Source organism: Prionailurus bengalensis, chromosome X (genome assembly GCF_016509475.1).
Source record: "Prionailurus bengalensis isolate Pbe53 chromosome X, Fcat_Pben_1.1_paternal_pri, whole genome shotgun sequence".
NCBI lineage: Eukaryota > Metazoa > Chordata > Mammalia > Carnivora > Felidae > Prionailurus > Prionailurus bengalensis.
Window position 1 is genome coordinate 126,837,346 of NC_057361.1, and position 17,023 is coordinate 126,854,368.

Sequence of the window (17,023 nt, forward strand, 5' to 3'; positions counted from 1 at the left end):
AAGACCATCGGCATCACAGCCGTGATGCTCCATGGCAATTTCTGCTGAGCTGGGCAGGCTCAGGGCAGGGGCACTGGCCAGGGTCCACCAGTCACTGCCTCAGTCAAGTCCCCTCACTGGCCAGAAGAGGGACAGCCGGCACTGGGGCCCGGAGGAGACAGAAACATGGAGTCCGGTGGGAATGGCGGGTCACCTGGCAGAGCAGGGGACAGCGCCCTGCAGGCGGGACCCACACTCTGCCCGCACCAGAGGCGTCGAGGCACCCAGGGGACCACTTGGGCCCGTGGCAGGAGCCCAGGGAGGCAAACAGGGCCACACCCCACAAGAGCTTGTGAGTTGTGGTTGGAAAATGGGGTTCCCTACCCAGAGCAGTTGGTCAGAGATGAATCACTTAGTCTCACTGTGCCGTCCAGTGTGTTGCAAACTATTGGAGGAGGATGATGACCATGGTCATACAAAAGGTGAGAGTGATCGGGCTTAAAAATCAAACCCATGGCAACCCCAAGGCGATCCGTGCCAGGCACCAGCTGCCAGCCCCCGTGTACTGTTCCATGTACACGTTATGCCAGGCAGAGTGCCCTCCTCATGGAGCTCTGCACCTGGCTGAGGTCACAGGGAGCCCCAGGTGGCAAAACCACAGAGGGCTGGGGGGGGCACCCTGAACTGTGAGTACCTGCATGGGCTCGGGGGCGCCCCGTTAGAAAGCCCCAGCAATGCCAGAAAGGTGGCAGGAAAGACGGAGGAGTGGCCGGGTTCCAGCCCTGGGCTTGGGGACAGATTGAACGTGGGGCGACAGGAAGGGAGTGGGCAGGATGGGAGTGTGGGACCCCCACATCTGAGGCCCCTGGAGGAAGAGGAAGGGGCCGCAAGGAACATAACCTGCAGGAGAGAGCACCCCAGGCGCCGTGGGGGTGTGGGCGCAGCTCAGGGGGAAAGCCTAAGGCTGAGAGTGAGCTGAGGCAGGCACGTGTGCATACTCGCACACACACCCACACTCGCCCATGCACATACGGGGCGACAAAAGTCCCGGCAGCAACTCGCTCAGGGAGGGCCGTCTTGTGAAAGCAGCAGCTGCCAAGCAGTGGACCCAGGGACAGGGAGCTGGGCTGCAGGACATTTCCAAGTGCTCACCGCAGGTCAGGTGCCTTCTGGATGTGGTGCGGCCCAGCTGGAGCCTAAGCCGAATCCACTGCTTGGTTTTAGACAAGTTAGGGCTTGTTGAAGGGGCAGCCAGCCAGGCGTCCGTCTGTAGATCATGGCCGGGGATGGGGGCAGGGCACCTCAGAAGGACAACCCCTCCTTGAAGGGCCTGAAGGGGCGGTGGAGGGGCTGATTTGAGAACTTGGAGGGGTGGTGTTCATTCGCTTCCGGTCCCCCCTGCGGTCTCCAGGCCCCATCCCCATGGGCTCCAGCTCCAGTCTTGGGAGGGCAGAGGCTGCAGGCAGAGGCAAAGCCAACTCCACTCTGGACACGTGGGGCCGGGCGCCCTCACCAGGGTGGCCCGGAGCCACCACAGCCCTAGAGAGCCCGGGGCCACCGCGGCCCCGCGGGGCCCAGGGCCTGCTGCACACAGGCTGCCAGGGCAGAGGCGGGGTGCCCGGGGTCTGAGCTAGCCCCCGAGGCTGGAGCAGGCTGGCGGGAGGGCTTGTGCTCAAAAGGCCGCCCAGCCGCAACCAGGCCTGAGTTGTTCCTGAGCATGAGACTCAGCCCAGGCTGTCCAAGACCTCTGGGGCACAGTCTATTGAGGCTGAGCACCTGAGACGCCCAAAGGGAGGTGTGCTGCAGGCAGGGTGCTGGGGGGCCCAGGACTTTCTCGGGGGCCAGGTCAGGGACTGGTATGAATTTCCCAGGGATGCTGTAACCAAGCACCATGAGCAGGTGGCTTCGAATGGAGATTGACTCCCTCCCAGCTCTGGAGGCCACAAGTCCAAAATCAAGGTGTCAGCAGGGCCGTGCTCCCTCCAAAAACTCTAGGGGAGGATCCTTCCTGCCTCTCCCAGCTTCTGGCGGCTCCAGTCATTCCTTGGTTTGTGACTGCCACTCCAGTCTCTGCCTCTGTCTTCACATGGCTTCCTGCCCTGTGTCTGCGTGTGTCAAATGTCCTTCTGCCTCCCTCTTATAAGGACACTTGCCACTGCACTTAGGGCCCTCCCAGATACTCCAGAATCATCTCTCCATGTCAAGATCCTTAAGCACATGCGCAAAGTCCCTGTTTCCAAATCAGGTCCCACTCTGGTTCCGGGGCTGCAGGTGAACACTGACCTGGGAGGTCCCAGCGTCATGGTGGCCCCAAGGCCTTGGAGGAGTAGGGGAGGAAGAGTCTGTGACATCAGCCAGGGAGAAAGTGAACACTCCGAAAAGAGAGGGCCCTGGGACCCAGCCAGAAGTTCCCCCACTTCAACGCTGGGCTGAGGAATTGCTGTCCCCAGAGATGGCTGTGACAGCCACAGCAAAAGTGGCAGTAGAGAAACCAGGCAGGGGAGGGGTGGCAGCTGCTGGGTCCAGGGGGAGGATCGTGGTGGCAGGTGGCTTAGGACCTGGGAGAGAAAGCATCCGGGCAGTGGAGGAGATGGCGGTGGGTGGGGGGGAGCGGTGAGGTGGAGGCAGGTGACAAGGGGGGTGGCCAGTAGGAAGAGGGAGAGTGGGTTCCTCTCACACAGTGCATGTGTGAAGGCTGGAGAGAGATGGGCCTGAGGCTGGGCCTCTGGTTCTTGACTTTGTTTCTTGGGCCAAGAGTGCCGTTGAGATGGTCCCAGGAGGAGACAGATGACAGGGATCCATTGACAATATAAGAGTGAGGGAAACTGACCAAGGCCCAAGGCTCCTGATGGGGCAGAACAGGCCAAGAGCACAGTGGGGACGAGGTGTAGGGCTGAAAACAAACAGGGGAGGGTGCAAGGAAGCAGGGAGGGCTGTGCCACTAAGCCAAACACGTCCCCCTGCTACGTACATGCCGAACCCCGGCTGTGGGCCTCCCTGGGGCTGTCCCCCAAGCACTCTCAGTACAGAACACAGGGCTTGATGTAAAGAAGTTTCTTGAAAGCTCTCCCCGCCCACCTCTTTATAGACAGAGAAGCCAAGAGGGGCTGGCCAATGAGCAAGCAAAGGGCCATCAGTGACCCTGGGACAGCTTCCCTGGTACCCAGGCTCCCTCACTCCCAGATCTGAGACTTTTCTCTTGGCCTCAGGGCCACAGGCGAGGGACCAACTATTTTGAACCACAGAAAGGGGGCCACCCCCTCTCCTGGCTCATTAGCTGTTTGGGGATTGCCATTTGCTAGAGACGGGATTTTCATGACACCCCGTGGGGCTGTGGCTCAGTGCCTTCAGCTCTCCTGCAGGCCACATACCTTGATCCTTGGCCAGCTGACTGTGACCACAGTGGGCCTCATCACAAAGGCATGTACCCCTGGGAAAGAGGCAAAGGGGTGGTGCTGGGTGTTCCCTGCTATTGATTTTCTCCCCTCAACCTGTTTCTTCCCCCTCAGTGTTCAAGGGCAACCCCAGCAAACAGGTGGCCTGGGCATAGCACAGGGAGAGGGGGGCCCGTGTAGCTGTCCAAACAAGGCAGCCAGCTCTGAGCTCTGGGAGCAGGATGGACTTCGCCGGGTGGTGCTGATGCCCCCACGTGGACAGCAGCCATCAGTAAAATGGACATGGCCTCAGGGGCAATCAATACGTCCCCTGGTCTCTGGAGGAAGGCAGTGACACAGTCCCAAGGGAGTCTCAGCTCTTCTCTTCAGCTGCTCCCAAGCCTGCACATGGAAGGCTCTCTGCTCCCCCTCAGCACCCATTTCTTCCCCACTGTCGTCCCATAGCTGCCGACACCCGTCTGTGAAGAGGCTGACCGATAACTGAAGGAGGCTCCCGTAAGGGCCACCGAGGAAGGCTGGGCCCAGCAGCCTGCCCCATCTCCCCTGGCTCTAGAGCCTGGGGCCTGGGACAGAAGGACTTGCCGCCGGGCCACACTCCAGGGACCCCGCCATACCCTGGGGGGCCAAGAAGGGAACCCAGCTTGAATACGTGGGGTAGAGGAGGCCACAGGCTTTCGGGAGGCGCTCCAACCGCTCAGGGCTCCACTTCTTAGTGCGGATGCCACGGGGGGTGGGCTGGCACCCTATCCCCTGGCCAGGGTGAAGGCCCGCCCAGCTTCCCAGTTGGCTCCAGGTAGGGCGTGGCGCCCCTTTGAGTGTGGGCTCCAAGGACAGCACTGAGCTCGCGATGGACGCTCAGGAAATCAGGGACTTGCTTTGGCTTTTAGCTTCCATATTCTCGGCACAGCGTGTCAGGCAGGCCGGGCGCCGGGGCTGCTGTGGGGCCAAGGGAGCCAGAGTTGATGACAGCTGACCCTGTGTGCTAGTGCAACCCCCCCCCCCCCCCGCCGCCCTCCGTGGGACAGCCAGCTAGCTTTCCAAGAGCAGACACCCAGGAAAAGTGCATAAGTATCAGATAGGAATGTGTGTGAGCGAGCAAGTAAGCATGTGTGAGAGAGCGGGTGTGAGCTCTCGTCAGCGTGTGTGAGAGAGCGGGTGTGAGTCCACATCAGCGTGTGTAAGACAGCATGTTGAACCCGTGTCAGCGTGTGTGAGTGAGCGTGTAAACCCGCGTCAATGTGTGTGTGGGAGTGGGTGTGAGCCCGCGTCAGCATGTGTGAGTGAGCAGGTGTGAGCCCGCATCAGCGTGTGTGAGAGAGCGGGCGTGAGTGTGCCCGTGACCTTCGTCTACACTGAGAGGGGCCAGGTCTCAAGGGCTCTTCATGGGAGCAGCTGCTTCCTGCGGGCAGGTCAGACTTTGGGGAGGTGTGACAGTCCCCTGGCCGACCCTTTTGTCCTTTAGGTGTCTGTCACCGTGGCACCTCCTCACAGAAGCCTTCCCTGAGCCCCCAGAACCATCTTTCGTGTCCCCCTATCAATATTCCCCGAGGGGCCCTTACCCCAACCCGTGACCTCACCTTCACTCTGCCCGCCAGCCCCCTGTTTTGTGGTCCCTGCTGCGTCCCCAGCGCCCAGTCCAGGCCTTGCATAGAGGACACCCCGGGGCCCTGTTTGTCCAAGGCAAGAAAGAATTTGTGGCTGTGTCCACATGTCTTCTACCTGACACACTCTTGGGCTCTGAGCCCTGCCTGCTCTGGGACGGTGATGTCACTGTGGGCCTGTCACTTCTCTCTTCTACAGAGTCAGCCCCCTTGCACTTCTACTTCATGGTCACAGATGGTGGCAAAGGCCTCATCTGAGTTTGGAGACACCCACTGTCCCTGGAACTGGGAAGCTTGGGACTCCGAAGACAAGTGGCATGGGTCAGCCAGCTCCTGCCTGGCTGCTGAGCGTCTGTGGGCACGCACTCGGCTCTCTGTCCACGGGTGTGGCCGAGTGTGTTTGTGGATATGGGTCTTCTCGGCACCGGGGTTGTGTGTCTGTCTCCACTCATGTCTGGGATGTTTGTGTCCCTGTGCATCTGTCCCCGGGTGTCCACCCAGGGTGTGCAGTATCTCTGTGTCCTGTGTGACTGTGTTTATGTGATAACCTTTTGGGGTCACCAACTTTGAGAATCCGTCATAAGCTCCAGCTTCCTTCTCAAAACTGCTTTCAGTTGTCAGACTCCCAACAGCAGGCAGTTTCAAGAGTTATCACAAACCCCTGGGACACCACAGGGGCCCAAGAACCCCCGGGGCTACGAACCAGCAACCCAGCTCCCCACTCCACTTGACTGTTAGGGACAGGACCCAGAGGGCAGGAGTCTTGAGAGGAAGCGGCAGCGGGTGCCCCAGTCGCTGCTCATCGCTCTTTCTCTATGCTCCCAGGTGCCAGGGCCCCCAGGTTTCCAGGCCAGCCCGCCCCTCACCCTCTTTCCAGCGCCCTCAGGGGGCACTGGCTGGCCGGGAAGGGCAGGCACCCCTGCGCATCCTAGGGGACAGAAGGGCGCACGCCGGGAGTGTGGCTCTGGAGCCCCGCGGCCCCCGCGCGGCGCGCCGCCCCCCGCGCCCGCTCCCTCCTCCCTTCTCCTCCTCCCCCCCCCCCCCCGCGCTCTCTCCCTCCCTCCCTCCCTCCCTCCGCGCTCAGAGCTGCGGCTGGAGCCGAGCGCGCCGCGTCGCCCGCCGCCGCCGGTGCGGAGCGTGGGGAGCACTCGGCCGCAGCCCTCGCCTGCCGCGGAGGGTCGCGCCCGGCGCCTCCGGCCAGGCCGCCCTGTGCCCGGGCCTTTCCGTCCTTGGAGCGGATCGTTGCCCGCCGGGCGTCCGCCTGCAGCGACAGCAGCCGCTGGAGCCGAGGCCGCGGCGTCGGCCGTGCCCAGGACCTGGTAAGTGGTGCCCGGGGCGCGCAGGCAGGGGCGGGCGGGGCGGGCAGCCCGGCAGGTGGCGCGGCCCGCAGGTGGGGGGACGCGGGTCCCCGCCCACGGCACCTGCGCCCCGCGTCCGGCCTGCGTGTCCTTGCCGCGCCTCGCGTCACCCCGGGGACCCTGGGCCGGCGGGCAGCGCCCCGCACCCCGCGCCCCGCATCCCGCGCGCACGCGCATCTGCGCCCGGGGCGGGGGGGGGGGGAGGGGGGGGGGAAAGGCCGCCGGGGGCTGCGGGCGGGGTCCTGGGCGGGCACAGTCTGGGCGCCCGGGCCTGGGCCAGAGCCAGGCTGCGCCGAACGCACCTTCCCCGAGTCTCTTGACACCCCCTCCCCCCCATGCCCTCACACTGTGTCATCTTCCCCCAACACGCTGAGAAACCCTCACACGTTCCCACACTGCCCCCCGCATGCCCACACGGCTGCCCTGCAGACCCTGCCGCGGGGTCCGGGCAGTGCAACAACGAGCCTCCCTGGCCACACTTGGGTAACTCCTTTTCTATCCCTCCACGCGAAGCTGTCCACCCCCTCCTCACCTGTGTGACCTTGGCCAGATGGCTTCTCCTCCCAGCCTCAGCATTCTCTAGGTTTAGGATTCTGGAATTTGGAGGCTGGTATGGCATTTCCCAGAGGAGGGAGCCCTGGGTCTCCGCCTCGGACAGTCAGGTTCTCTCTCTAGGACCCGGTCTCTTTCCTTCTGCCGTCCCTGCAAGCTTAGCAGCTGGCCGGCTGACGAGGGGTGGCAGGCAGGACAGGGGCATGGCCCAGGGCCGATTTGTAGGGATCCTTGGAGTGAGGGTGGGTGAGAGGTTGGGGGAAGGTGTGGAGACACTCCCTCACCAAACAGGACAGGGCCACTATCCCTCAACTAGGAGCTTGACAACCCGGGTCCAGGTAGCTGAGTGGGGCCCCTAGGCATTCCTGACCCTCAGACCTGAAGTGGGTCCCTGCCGGCCAAAGGGTCGACTCCAGCCTTGACCCCGGCCATCCCAACCTCCCCTGGCTGCCAGCCTGGAAGGCATCCCCCTCGTTGCCCGCTAGCTCTGTGCCCTCCCCACTGCCCTCTCCCTTTAGTGGTCTGTGAGCATTTTAAGGCAGGGACCTCTTGAGTGCCCAGCACAGGCCCGGCTCAGAGTGGGTACAGGTTTCGGTGTGGCACGTTCACGACCTTGACCTCACTGAATCTGCAGAATCACCCAGTGAGGAAGGCAAGGCTGGGATCTTTGTTCCCATTTTTCAGTCGGGATAATTGAGGCCTCAAGCGGGGAGGGGTCCTGGCCCTACATTGACTGGCTGGGTGGAGGGCTGGGGACGCTGCCAGCAGCCTGGTGGGGCAGAGTGCCTCCCACGTGTCCCAGCACCATTGTAAGCACCTTCCTGGACTCCCCCCTCCCTCCCCCCCCCGCCCCCCCGCCCAGCTGAGTCTCTCCGTCAACACCACTGTTTGCATCTCCCCCTTTCACAGTTGAGGAAAGCAAGGCCAGGTGGCTGCTGAGGAGGGAGCCGGGAACCCCTACCAGAACCGGCCCGCAGAGTAGAGGGCTGAGGGACTGCCAAGGCCTTGGCCTGGCAGAGGGTCTGAGGGTGGAGCTGGCCCCTGGACAGGGAGCCAATTGGAAGGGGCCGGGCAGTTTCGGTCCCGGGGCATCGATCGTCCCTGCTGTTGGCCTGGAGGAGAGGGAAGGCCAAGGACACAGCTAGTCTTGATCAAATCAACCTGGTCCCTGCCCAGCGCTGCCAGGTGGTTTGAGCGAAGGGGCAGGCAGCTCTGGCACAGAAGTGTGGGGGGGACGGGTGGGGAGGGGTAACACAGGCAGATGGAACCGGGGTGGCGTGGGAGGGGGCTTTGCGCAGAGCCAGAAGGAAAGCCATTCCTTGGGGAAGGAAGCCCCCGAGGCTAAGAGCACTCTGGGTAGAGAGCTACAGCGGGTAGCAGAAATGCTACGGCAGGGCCCTGAGGGGCACAGAAGGCTGGTCGGAGGTGTCTTGGCCCAGGCAGGAGCTCCATTTTGGTGCCAGCTCTGGGCCCGATGGTCTTCGTGACCTTGGCCAAGTACCTTCCCTGCTCTAGGCCTGGAGCTTTGGAGGTTGAATCATTTGTGAGCGAGTGGGGAGAGGCCAGGCTCCGAGTCAGTGAGTCCTCTCCACCCCAGCACATCTTCTCCCAGCCCAGGAAGGCAGCCAAGGGTGCTGGGGTCAGCTTCGGTCCCTCCGCCTCCCCCAGCGTAGCTTATAGAGAGGGGCCCCTTGCCTTCCCAGTGGCCAAGGTGAGGGCGCCCTGGGTCCCCGGGGGCTTCAAGAGCTGAGCTTCAGCTGGTTCTCCTGAAGCCAGCAAAGCCAGGCCCGGCTTCCTCCTCCTCCTTACAGATCAGGTTGTCAGCACATAGGCGGGCTATGCATTGCACTCCCTTCCAATTCTAAACTGAGGGCTGCCGTCTCCGGCAGAGGTTACAGGCACATTCAGTAATGTCAGTAATGACGGTAATAGTGATGGCACTCGTTTTGCGCCAGACAGCGTTCTCAGTGCTTCACACACATCCCCTCGCTTCATCGAAACCACAACCAGTGAAGCAAGAGCTGTTACTGTCCCCATTTTGCAGATGAGGAGACTGAGGCCCAGAGGGGTTAGGCAACACGCCCAAGGTCACGCAGCCAGCAGGTGGCAAAACCAAGATTGGAAGGCAGGCCACCAGTGGTACACATGAGCTGATTGTCGCGGGCACTTTCTCTGTGAAGGAGCAGTCTCAGTGTGTGTCAGTGGCAGCTGACAGACAGGGACCTGGGCTGTGGCACCAAAAGCAGATGCTCACCTCTAACCGATGGCGCGCTGCCCCGGGGCCTCGCCAGTGCCATCTGTGAGATGGGCTCAGGAGCCAGGCTCCGGCTGTCTCTTTGCTGGGGAGGGCAGGCAGAGACCTGGAATGTGCAGATGTCTCCTCCACACCCCCCCCCTCCGCCCCCCGTCATTTCCCGGAAGCCACTTCTTCGGCCGAGGCTCCGGCTCCTCACAGCTCCTCGCTTCTCTGCCCCGCCTGAGCAGGCAGAAGCCAGGCCAAGTGGTGCCCGGCAGGAGAGCCCTCCCCTGCCTATGCACCTTCTGTTGGGTGGGAGGTGCTGGAAGGTGGCCTGGGGTACAGCCTGGGGAGCGGGATCTGAGCCCACACGTCACCAGGAGGGAGGGAGAGAGGATCCCAGATCCAGCAGTAAAGGCTGGGCATCCTGAACTGCCAAGGTTGGGAAGGGGAAGAGGCTGAGGTCTCATGGCTGAACCCAAGCCAGAGCTGTGGGGGTGAAGTGGCAAGGCCCAGGTGGGAAGAAAGGGCTGGAGGTTTCTCCTGACCCCCACCTCTGGGGACCGGAACAGGAGGTTTCCAGAGGGCTGCCTGGTCAGTGTTACTGGGGAGCACCTTATCTGAAGTGGTCCTGAGCCTGCTTTGGGTTCTGCGGATGGGCCCCTCAGTAAGACGGGACCTTTTCACTCAAATGCGAGGCTCTTGCCCGCAGCTACGATCTCGAGGCACCGCCTAGAGCCTCGCCGTCCAGTACAGTAACCACTAGCCGTAGGTGGGAATTCAATTGAAATGAAGTAAAATTAAAAATTCGGCCTCTCAGTCACACTAGCCACGTTTCAGGTGCTCAGTGGCCGCACGTGGCCAGTGGCTACTGTATCAGACAGTGCACATAGAGAGCACTTCCTTCATTCCAGAAGGTTCTGTCACGCAGCACCACTTCAGGGCCACTGCAGGGCAGACCCCAGTCCTCACCCAGACCCCGAGCTCACTCCCCTGCCCGTCCCCCGTTGGCCCCCTGAAAGGGAGCGGGCCGGCTGGGTGTGGACACCTCCGGGCGGTGTCTGGGGCGTCTGGGGGCCTTGTCCACAATTGCCAAGGGCTGGCCCAGGTGCCCCGACAAACGAAGCCCCGGCACGCTAGCTTGGGGCAAATCTGGAGCCGGCCCCGCTCCATTCTGATGAGGCTCCTGCTGTGTGCTCAGGCTCGCTCACCTGGAACATGCCGGCGGGGCCCAGGCGGCTCCGCACAGATGGGCGAGGCTCTTGGGTTTCAAAAAAAAAAATAACGTTTGTGTCTCTCCATTTAAAAATAATGCTCTTAACATGCATGCTGTTTATAGAAGATTCATAAAGCCCAGAGAAGTAGAAGACGTAGGAACCCCCCTCGGTCCTATCGCCAAAATGCAAGCCAGTGTTTCCATCTTATAGGACTCGTTGCCACGCCGCTTTCCTTGCATAGGCTATTTATTTTCACATTACTGTAATTATACCATGGGCACAATTGTGTAATCTATTTTTTACTTTACATAAGCAGTTTCTTTATTAATATAATCCCTTCCTAAATGAATTTCTTCAAAATGGATATGGTTTAATTTTTTTTTAAAGATTTTGAAAGCCGTAAGTGCTTCTTGCAAAAATCAAGAGAGCTCGAACTGTGCTCATTTGCCCATTCGACGGCGACGTATCAAGCACCCAGGATGTATCCAGGAGGGCCTCAGGACTGTAATTACAATGTTTAATGGCTGAATAATATTCTCTCAAGAGATTATAACTCGCTTAATTATTTGGCTATTTGTGGAGATCCAGGCAGTCGGATCCGTTTTGCTGTCATCCTTGAGGCTCTGCGGACAGAAGCTCATTCTGCCAAATTGTTCTCCAGAAGGGCTCTTCAGTACATCCGAAAGCCTGGCCCAATGAAGCCTTGCCAGCCTTGGGTATTATAATCAAACAACCTGGCATAAATATCCGGGGCCAAAATATCTACTTCGATATCTGTTTCTTCCATGGCTCCTGAGAGTGAGCATTTTTCCACGGGTTTACTAACTGTATTTCTCTTTTCTAGTGATGCGTCTTTTCCTCACCTGGTATTTTCCCTGTGGGTTTGAATAAACTTTCCACGTGAAGGATGTCGACAATGTAGCACACTTGTTCCAAGTCACTTTTAAAATTCTTTGCTCTTTGCCTTTGAATTTTTTCTTGTACCAGGTGAACACTTTCTATGCCACATTTTTGGGGGATTTCTTCCCCTGCTTCTGGGCTTACAAAATCCCTGACAAAACCCTGAGAGCTATCCATTTCTGGGTTTGCCCTGCACGTGTGTGTGAGTGTGTGTAGTTGTACTTTTAAGATTTTTAACCCTTTCATTTGAGGGTGGACAAGCTTTTTCCACAAAGGGTCAGATAGTAAATATTTTCCCCTTGGCAGGCCACACAGTCTCCGTCCCGAATGCAGACAGGACAGAAATGAATGGGCGTGGCCCTGTGCCAATAAAACTTTATTCACAAAAACACTTGGCTGCCAGATTTGGCCCTTGGGCCATGGTTTACCAACCTTGTTCAAATCCAAAGGAAATCTGTCTTGGGGAATAATAGGCGAGGATCTAAGGTACACCGTTTTCCTGAGGGCCAACCCATCATCCCTGTTTCTTTTATCAAATGACTTGTCACCCAGCTGATGTGTGATGCGTCCTTAGTCCAGACGGATTCTGACGTGCGGGAGGGTCTGTTTTGGAGCTGTCTGTCCCATTCTGTGGACCCGTCTGTGGGCTCATGCCTTTTATCTTTTAATACCTAACCTGCAGTCACACCTTAGCAATCTTAAAGCAAAACAAACCTCTTGCTTTCCACAGACGCCATGGATTTTCCTCACAGAGATACACAGGGGGAGGCGGGTGTGGGCAGGAGAGTGTGATCAGAAGCAAAGGCTCACAGCTGAAGATGGCCAGACAGCCCAGGAGCACCAGAGCCTCCTGATTAAGAAACAGAGAAGCAAAGCTGGCAACCCAGGAGGGGACAGGGAGATGTGGGGATCACCGCGGGCCGCCCCCACCCTGGCTGCCGGGGACGCAGACGACGGGGCTTTGGTCTTTTTGCTTTTCTTTGGGAGTCGCGTCTCTGGCTTGCCCCGGAGGAAGGAGTATTGGAAAGAGCCACCGCAGTCAGGGTTTCCCCTCACTGGCCTGGGAACACCGTGGGTCCCTTCACTGTCCCCATCCTGGGAATCCCCGCGCACTGCCGTTTTGGCACAAACCCTGAACGCGGGTCGAGGCGCGGGGAGCAGACACCTTCGGCTTGACGAGGTGATCGCCGGGACCCCTCGATGGCGGCCCGGGACGTGACCCAGTCACGTCGACCAGCCCTATGGAACGCGCTCGGCGCCCTGGGCTCATAGGATGGCGAACGGCCTGGGCACGTGCCTCCCGGGCCACGTTCGTGCCTCCTCCCGCCCCGCCCGGTCCAGGGGACCTTCCCTGACTCCCGTCCCCTCAACGGGCTTCAGCTCTGCTCTTCCTGGAAGACCTCGGGGCCAAATTTCCCGTCTTGCTTTGGAGCCACAGGCGAGGGAGGGGTGCACTGGGTCCAGGGACAGGGCAGTCTGGGCTCCTCGGGCTGCTGGGGTCCGCGAGTGCTGCCCCCTGGGTGGGGTGACCCCCGCGGTCAGAGGGAGGCTCATACCTGAGTGGCCCTGCGCCGGCAGCGGGACCGGAGCGTGGGGCACGGGCACGGGCCCCTCGAGGGCAGCCGCCACCCCATCTGTTCCCTCCTTCCCGCGGCCCCTGGCTCCTGGCCGATGGGCTGTGGTGTGGGGTGCGCCGAGGGGGAGACTCAGACCCCACCTTGTTGTCACCGTCCAGCGGTCCCACCGTGAGACGGGTCCTCCTGCCTTCACACCAGCCCTCGGTCCCTCTCGGCACCTCCCAGGCCTGCAACAGCTTTGCGGCATCCTCTCAGGGATTTGTGGGAAATTCTTCTGGATTTGTGTGCCTGTCCTCCACCAGACATAGGCTTTCGGGACCTGGCAGGGCTTGATCTGTGTGATTCAGATAGCAGCCAGGCCCCTGGTGAGCCTCAGGTCCTGCCCTGGTGGCTGACCGGGGTCATTAAGGGCCGCTAGACCCAAGCCTGGAGCCCTCGCAGAGGCCCCTCCCCCGACTGCAGCCTCCAAGGCACCGTCTCCTCCATCAGTGTATTGGGCAGCGGGCCTCCGAAGTCAACCTGGAAAGGTGGCGGGAACACTTTGGTGTGCCAGTTCTTTGTGTCTGGGTCACAGAAGGCCAGCTGGGCTCAACTCCCATCTTTAGTCTGAACATGTCTTCTCTGCTCCACCCAGCACCCTTGCCACTCCACTGCCAAAGGAAAAGCCAAGGCCAAGGTCTTTTCTCAGTGCTCAGAGTGACCCGTGTCTAAGTGGTGATGGTCTTGGTCAGTTCATTCTCCACGTTGAGTTGGCTTTATGGACCTGACTTGAACCTCTAGCCTGAGTTTGCCCACAAGTCTCCCATCCCCCACTGGGGCCTGATCTTCCGGACTCTTACTGGCCACGGGGACGTGAGTCTCCTTCCTTAACAGTCCTCCTGGCCCCTGACTTTGACCCAGTGAGTGTTCCCAAGGGCTTCAGCCTGTTTCCAGAAACCAGATCCTCTCCCCATCAGGACCCACAATGGGGCCTGCATGGACCCTACCCCCAGGGGACACCTGTGTTTCCTGACAGTCTCCTTGTCTAGTCAACCCTGGGCCTGCAGTGTCCCGTGGCCTTCAGCTGTCTATAGTTTCCTTAGTTACTTGCCTAGGCCTTGGGTGCTTGCAGTGGCTTACAGCTGCCTTTGGGGTTTGGAAGCTGGCAGGGACAGCCAGCCCAGTACCACGGACAGAGCTGGGGAGACTTGTGGGGAGGATTGGGATCCGGCACTCCTCATTCTGTCCCTGTGTTCTCTATGAAGGCCTGGAGGGCAGGGATCTGCTCCCTCCCAGACCCCAGATGTATTTTCTCTGCTCCTTTGTGGGCTGGAGAAATGCCCCAGAGGCAGCCATGGTGTTTCTGGGTCCCCTCCTGCCTGCTACTCCTGAGACCACACGCCAGGCCACGCTCTGCCCTCTGCGGGGCAGGCCTGGGACCTCACTACCCGCCAACTGCTCGTGGGATAAAGCAGGAGGGGCGTGGGCCAGAGTGTGCCAGACCACGGGTATGGGGGGAGGGGGCGGCTGGCTCAGGCTCCCTGCTGCAATGCAGTTCTCTCCTGAGCAGCCCGCTGTAATTGGATAATTAGTGTCATTATGCTTCCTGCCCATCAGCTCTCCTCTCCTGCTCTCTCGCACTCTCCTTTTCCAGCTCTCGCCTTCTCTGGCAGGAAGACAGATGACTGCCTTCCCCAGGGGAGAGTGGTGACCCCCACAACGATACTTCAAGGCCCCAGCCAGAAAGGGGCTTCCGACTTCCCTCTGGGACCCAAGGGCACCTGGTGCTCTGAGAGCCACCCGTGTGGGAGTGTGGACTTCCCTCCAGAAGCATCCTGGGGAGCCAGCTGTCCCCACAGGACCTAGCACTCTCCAGGAGAGATTCGCGGCCCTGGCCAGCTTGAGGATGGCCCCAGAAATGAGGAAGCCTCTGAGCATTGCATACAGCCAGCCCCTGACCAAGTGGAATGTTCTGGTCTCACTAGTGGAGCCGGGTTCTGACCTATGACTCCTGGGGTCCAGATGGGCTCAGAGAGAACTCAGGGCTTCAGGGCAGATGGAGGGCAGGTGGGTGTGGCAGGTAGATGAGTCAACAGGGGGCATTCCCTTCATCGTCTTCCTGATGGAGACCTGACGGGCACCAAGAAACCCTCCAGGAAAGAAGGTACCCTGGCGACCTTGTTAGGTATGCGGGCACAGTGTCTCCCTGTCCTCAGCAAGGAGGAACAGTGATCCACTTCCCAGATTCAAAAATGGACACCCAGAGAGGTTGAGGGACTTGGGCCGACTCAGACAGCCAGGCTACAGTCCCAAGCCCTGAGGTTTACGGGGACACATTGCCTGTCTAGACACTTTGTTGAACTCTTTTAATTGGTTTTAATCATGTGTTCATTGCTTTCCCGGGGTTTCCTGGGCAGTCACTTGGCAGAGGGACAATGTAGAATTCTCTGGAGCCAGACCACTTGAGTTCACGTTGGCCTCTGCTCCTTGCTGGCTGTGTGACCTTCAGTGAGTTCTTCGGTTTCTCTGTGCCTCAGCAGTGATGTGGAGATAATCACTTAGCGGCTTAGAGGCTCATGGCACCAAGCAAATGGGTAACTCCGTAAAGCGTGGAGAAGGGTTACCTGTGACCAGACTGCCATTCTGTCTCTCTTCAGTACTCCCATGGTCCTGTCTTCTGCTTTGGCTAGGGCTTCTAGGACCACGTCCCAATACACAGGCAAGAGGGAGCCTAGCTCCGGGTCATCGCATGTCCCAGAGAGCACATGGAAGTGTGGGCCTTTGTTAGGTCATAGAGACTTCGGGGAGACATGGGGGGAGTAGGCAGATGGTGACATTCGTCCCCTTTAAGGACACAACCCTGAAGTTGGCCCTATCCCCCTTTTGTTCCATGTGTAGTCCAAGGGTAAGTTGTGTCCCTGTCCCATTTGCTTGAATGCCATTGACCAAGACATAGTCACATGATCATATGTAGCTGTACCGGAATTGGGGGAATGTAGTCATTTTCTTGGATGACAAGATGCCTGATTAAAAATTAAAATCCAACATTGGAAAAGAGAAACAGAAATCGGGGAATGTCTAGCAAGTCTCTGCCACAACCTCCTGGGGGTTCTTAGCACTTCCTAAAGCCATATTATATAAACAGAATGCAGATCTGGAGGCCAGGCCTTCCCCAAGTGTTTTGGCCATCCCTTCTCGTCCCTTCTGAGGGCAGGGTGGTGTCAACACCTCTGAGGAAATGCATGCTAGCATGTGGGCGACACGTAGGGAGCGGGACCACACATCCTCCAGGTAGAGTGGCAAGAACGGTGGCAATGGCCTCCGGGAAGCCCCGCTTCTCAGCTCCTCTGGGTCCCTGCCACCTAATAGGGCAACCATCCAGCTGAGGCGGAGTGCGGGTGCTGTCGAAGGTCACTGAGGCCACACGGTGGGGGTAGGGCGTGTGCAGAACGATCTGCTCAGGCTTCCATTTCAGACAAGGGATGCTCCTGCAAGTTACAATTGCCACGGGCAGAGCCATGGGCTCACCGCCAGTCGCCAGTCGGGGCAGGGGGATTCCTGCGATCACTGGACACAGCGCGAAAGGGGTGGCAAGACCCGTTTGGTTTTTCAATTGTGGCGAAATAACGCGTAACATCAAATTTGCCGCCTTCACTATTCTTTTAAGTGTCTAGCTCAGCAGCATTAAGTATATTTACTTTGCTGTGCAACTCTCCCCTCCGTCCTTCGCCAGCACGTTGCCATCTTCCCAAACTGAAACTCTGTCCCCGTTGGATGCTAACTCCCCTTCCCCCTCCCCCAGCCCCGCCCCGCACCCACCGTCCTGCTTCCTGTCTCTCTGAATCCGACTGCTCTGGGCAGCCCATAGGAGCGGAGTCCTCCGGTATCTGTCCTTTCGCGTCTGGCCTCTTTCACTCAGCCATGTGTCCGAGGTTCATCGATGTGGGAGCAGGTGTCTGCCTCCCCTTCCCTTCCAAAGCTGAATAACGATGCATTTGGTGGACAGACCACATTTTGCTGATCCATTCGTCCCTCGATGGGTCCTTAGGGTTGCTTCTAGCTACTGGGAGTCATGCGGCATGGAACATGGGTGTGCCAATCTCTTAGAGACCCTGCTTCCAATTCTTTCGTAGGTATAGGCCCAGGCGTGGCGATCGTACACATGGTGTTTTTGATGAGCCGCTGTTTTCCGTAGCAGCTGCACTCTTTTACGTTGTCTGCCGGGGCTT

At 59.4% G+C, this 17,023-nt stretch overlaps 1 protein-coding gene across 4 annotated transcripts in view; it reads left to right on the forward strand.

The window, feature by feature from the left end:
• Positions 1–6,182: 6,182 nt before the first annotated feature.
• The window catches only part of ATP2B3 (ATPase plasma membrane Ca2+ transporting 3), a 62,185-nt gene continuing 51,344 nt past the window's right edge, over positions 6,183–17,023 (forward strand). For all 4 annotated transcript variants that reach the window (XM_043570066.1, XM_043570068.1, XM_043570069.1 and 1 more), the window contains exon 1: positions 6,183–6,294. The gene's annotated coding sequence lies outside the window, so the exon portion shown is untranslated. The remainder of the gene's footprint in view (positions 6,295–17,023) is intronic.